The sequence below is a fragment of the Pongo pygmaeus genome, chromosome X (genome assembly GCF_028885625.2).
Source record: "Pongo pygmaeus isolate AG05252 chromosome X, NHGRI_mPonPyg2-v2.0_pri, whole genome shotgun sequence".
In the NCBI taxonomy this organism is placed as follows: domain Eukaryota; kingdom Metazoa; phylum Chordata; class Mammalia; order Primates; family Hominidae; genus Pongo; species Pongo pygmaeus.
In genome coordinates, this window is record NC_072396.2 from 122,610,965 (window position 1) to 122,616,487 (window position 5,523).

Genomic DNA, 5,523 nt, shown 5'->3' on the forward strand with positions numbered 1-5,523 from the left:
GGGCAACATGGTGAAACCCCAATACAAAAATTAGCTGGGTGTGGTGGCAGGCACGTATAGTCTTAGCTACTCGGGAGGCTGAGCCAGGAGAATCACTTGAACCTCGGAGGCAAAGGCTGCAGTGAGTTGAGACTGTGCCATTGCACTCAAGCCTAGGTGACAGAGAGAGACTGTCTCAAAAAGAAAAAATATTTGCTAATTTGATAGGCAAAAACTGATATGTAATTTTTGTTTTCATTTACTTTTCTTTGATTTTTAGTGAGGCTGAACAGTTTTTCCAATCCTCATTATTTTTATCTCCCTCTTGGTGAAGAGATCTTTCATGTGATATACATTGGTCTATTGGAGTCTTTCTGTTTTAATTATCAAAGACAGCATTAGCCCCCTTACAATAAATATACTATCCCTTTACCTAGTCTATTGTCTATCTTTTAATTCATGATCCTTTTTTTACAGAAGTTTTATTTTACTTTTAAATATACATATTTATATTATATATATATATGTGCGTGTGTGTGTGCGTGTGTGTGTGTGCGTGTGTGTGTATGACCTCCTGGCCAGGCTTCTCTTGAACTCCTGAGCTCAGGTGATCCGTTTGCCTCAGCCTCCCGAAGTGCTGGGATTACAGACATGAACCACCATGCCCCGCCTATTTTTTAAAAATATTTTGAATAGAGATGGAGCATCTCACTATGTTGCCCAGGCTGCTCTCAAACTCCTGGTCTCAATCAGCCCTCCTGCTTCAGCCTCCCAAAGTGCTGAAATTACAGGCATGAGCCACCATGCCCAGCCACACAAAGGTTTTGTATGGTCAAGTTTCTTGCTTCCCCCCCATGTTTAGAACAATTTTACCTAGAGATCAGATAAATGTTTATTTATTTCAGTTTTCTATGTATGATTTGATATTTTTATTTTACTTTTTTTTTTTTTTGAGACTAAGTCTCACTCTGTTGCCCAAGCTGGAGTGCAGTGGAGTGATCTTGGCTCACTGCAACCTCCACCTACTGGGTTCAAGCAATTCTCCTGCCTCAGCCTCCCAAGTTGTTGGGATTACAGCCACGTGCCACCATGCTCTGCTAATTTTTTGTATTTTTAGTAGAGACAGGGTTTCATTATGTTGGCCAGGCTGGTCTTGAACTCCTGACCTCATGATCCACCCACCTCAGCCTGCCAAAGTGCTGGGATTACAGGAAAGAGCCACCACGCCCAGCCTTTATTTTACTTTTTAATGTGTATGGAGGTTGGGTAATGATTCAATAGGCCTTATCCTAATAGTTAGCTAACAAATTATCCTAGTAGGGTTTGTTGAACAAACCAAGAGGTATCTTTTTCAAAACACTTGTCAATGTAATGAGCTTCTCTCTTTCATTACCTAATAGCACTGAGCCCTTACAATTTAGCATATTCCTGTGACCCTACCAATAGTAACAGAAATTTCATTTGGACTCCATGCTTTTTACTCACTTTATACATTTAGATTCATAAGCAAAGACATTCAGAAGCTCTCTCTTAGCCAGGCATAGTGGCACATGCCTGTATTCCCAGCTTCTTGAGAGGCTGAGGTGGGAGGGTAGCTTGATCCCAGGAGTTTGAGGCTGTAATAAGGTATGAGCTATTGACAGGTGAAGCCAGCTGGACTTCCTGGGTCGAGTGGGGACTTGGAGAACTTTTCTGTCTAGCTAGAGGATTGTAAACACACCAATCAGCACTCTGTAAATATGCACCAATAAGTGCTCTGTGTCTAGCTAAAAGATTGTAAATGCACCAGTGAGCACCCTTTGAAAACGCACCAATCAGCACTCTGTGTCTAGCTAGAGGATTGTAAATGCACCAGTCAGCACTCTGTAAAAACGCACCAATCAGTGCTCTGTGTCTACCTAGAGGACTGTAAATGCACTAATCAGCACTCTGTAAAAACACACCAATCAGCGCTCTGTGTCTAGCTAAAGGATTGTAAGTGCACCAATCAGAACTCTGTGTCTAGCTGGAGGATTGTAAATGAACCAATCAGCACTCTGTAAAAATGCATCAATCAGTGCTCTGTGTCTACCTAGAGGATTGTAAATGCATCAATCAGCACTCTGTAAAAACGCACCAATCAGCCCTCTGTGTCTAGCTAGAGGATTGTAAATACACCAATCAGCACTCTGTAAAAATGCGCCAACCGGTGCTTTATGTCTAGCTAAAGGATTGTAAATGCACCAATCAGCGCTATGTAAAAATGCACCAATCAGCGCTCCGTGTCTAGCTAAAGGATTGTAAATGCACCAATCAGCACTCAGTGTCTAGCTAGAGGATTGTAAATGCACCAATCAGCACTCTGTAAAAACACATCAATCAGCACTCTGTGTCTAGCTAGAAGATTGTAAATGCATCAATCAGCACTCTGTGTCTAGCTAAAGGATTGTAAACGCACCAATCAGCACTCTGTAAAAACGCACCAATCAGCGCTCTGTGTCTAGCTAAAGGATCGTAAATGCACCAATCAGCACTCTGTAAAAATGCACCAATCAGCGCTCTGGATCTAGCTAAACGGTTGTAAACGCACCAATCAGCACTCCGTGAAATGGGCCAATCAGCAGGATGTGAGTGAGGACAAATAAGGGAATAAAAGCTGGCCACCCGAGCCAGCAGCAGCAACCCACTCAGGTCCACTTCCATGCTGTGGAAGCTTTGTTCTTTCACTCTAAATCTTGCTGCTGCTCACTCTTTGGGTCCATGCCACCTTTAAGAGCTGTAACACTCACCACAAAGGTCTGCAACTTCATTCTTGAAGTCAGCAAGATCAAGAACCCACCGGAAGGAACCAACTCTGGACACACTATGATCCTGTCACTGCACTCCCACCTGGGAAACAGTGTGAGACCCCATCTCTTAAACACACACACACACACACACACACACAAATCTCTGTTTACTCCTGAGAACTAACTATACCTGACATTCACGTGACTCAAATGATGATGGGGTTACATCTTTGGGAACAAGATGACCTACATCTACATAGATGTAGACAACTAGATCAAAAAATAAGAATAATTTCTCCCATAATTTTGATTTTCTCCAAAATAAACCCTTTATTATAATAAAATATTGTTGTTGTTGTTAATGATTCTTGTTTTTGAGGCAGGGTCTCACTCTGCCACCCAGGCTGGAGTGCAGTGGCATGATCATAGCTCACAGCAGCCTTGAATTCCTGGGCTCAAGTGATCTTACCACCTCAGCCTCCCAAGTAGCTGGGACTACAGGTGTACGCCACCATGCCTTGCTAATTTTTTAATGTTTTATAGAGATGGGGCCTCACCATGTTGCCTAGGCTGGTCTCAAACTCCCTGACTCAAGTGAACCTCCCACCTTGGCCTCCCAAAGTGCTGGGATTACAGGCATAAGCCACTGTGCCTGTCCTTTATATTATTTATGGATAAATGCATATGTAGGAGAAGTATACAACATTGCTTTTGGGGTACATAGACTTTAGGTAGTGATAACTTCTAAGGGAATAGAGGACAGGATTGAGGAAAGGTGCAGAGGGACTTCAAATGCATTATGTTTTCTTTCTTGAAAAACTCTGAAGTCCATATGACAAAATACAAAGATTTGTCAAATCTAAGCAGTGATGAAATCATTTATTCTCTGTAGTTTTCTGTGTTTTTGAAATATTTCAAAAGTTCAAAACATAAAAAAAATCAACACAACTAGGTGATGGATAGAACGTGGGTGTGAAGTCAAGAAAGGAGTCAAAGATGACTCAGGTTTTATGTCTGGTGCTGACGTTAGTGACAGAAAAAGAGAAGCTACGGAAACTGGCTTTGTGGAAGACGATGAGTTATATTTCAGACAAGTGAAGCTGAAGGAAAACAGCAGAACATCCCTCTGGAAATGGACATGAAGCTGTGTGAAGGTGGGGGTCGGGAGAGAAAACAGGCCTGCCAAGAGAGTGGCAAAGCAGGATATTAGCCCTGAGCCCCACCCTTTCACCTCTTCACAGGGGCCAGCCCCTTCAACATTAGAGTATTTCATTAAGAGATCCAAGAAGGGCTGGGCGCAGTGGCTCATGCCTGTAATCCCAGCAATTTGGGAGGCTGAGGCGGGCAGATCACTTGAGGTCAGGAGTTCAAGACCAGCTTGGCCAACATGGTGAACCTCCATACAAAAAAAACAAATTAGCTGGGGATGATGGTGCACACCTGTAATCGGAAGGCTGAGGCAGGAGAATGCCTTGAACCAGGGAGGCCAGGTGAGACTCCATCTCAAAAGAGATCCAAGAAGGAGGGGAAGAGGAACAATGAAGAATTCAGGTAATGAGGACCAAGGAAAGGTTACTGAGTATGGTGATGACTTTCAGATGAGAAGATTTTTTGTTGTTGTTTAGAGACAGGGTCTCACTCTGTCACCGAGGCTGGAGTGCAGTGCCTCCATTATAGCTCACTGCAGCCTCAATGTCTTGGGCTCAAAGGATCCTTCCACCTCAGCCTCCTGAATAGCTGGGACTACAGGTGCACACTGCCACACCCAGCTAATTTTTTTTTCAATTTTTATAATTTTCTTAAAATTATGCTTTGTAGACACATGATCTTGCTATGTAGCCAGGGCTGGTCTGTAATTCCTGGGCTCAAGCAATCCTCCAACCTCAGCCTTCCAAAGTGCTAGGATTACAGGCATGACCCAACGCATCTGACTTCAGATGAGAAGATTTTTGTCAAGCAGTTATAAGAGGCCAAGTGGCAGGCAGCAAAGGATCAAGTGAGTAGCAAAAGGAGGGGAAGCAGTGGTAGAATATTCATTTTACAAGACGAACAATGAAAGGGAAGGGAGCTACTATACAGTATTTATGAATAAATATACAGATAGTAAGAGTATAAAAACTAGCAATGGGAAGTACAGACACTGACTTCATATGTGAATGTACATGCATGTATGTGTATACACACACATGCACATTTGCACACATGCATGTATGTATGAAATGTATATTTAGGCTGAGTGCTGTGGCTCACACCTGTAATCCCAACACCTTAGGAGGTTGAGGCAGGCAGAGCACTTCAGCCCAGAAGTTCGAGACCAGCCTGCACAACATGTTGAAACCCCATCACTAGAAAATTAAAAAAAAAAAAAAAATAGCTGGGCATGGTGGCATGCAGCTGTAGTCCCAGCTACTCAGGAGGCTGTGGGAGGATGGCTTGAGCTTGGGAGGTTGAGGTTGCAGTGAGCTGAGATCACCCCACTGCACTCCAGCTTGGGCAACAGAGTGAGACCCTGTCTCAAAAATAAATGTATAATGGAACATATTTTATTCATTCACAAACACTAATTAATAAACTTCAAAATCTGTCACAGTGAGCAAATATATATATGCACAAATATGATGTATACTTAATGATAGATATGTATATTATGTCTGTGTACACTTTTACCTTGTGTGAAGAGGGTACCAGGAAAGAACTAAGCATTTAGGATGATATCCACCTCAGAGTTTTTAAATGGACTCCCATTCATGTGTGCGGAAAATGAAAATCTCAGAAA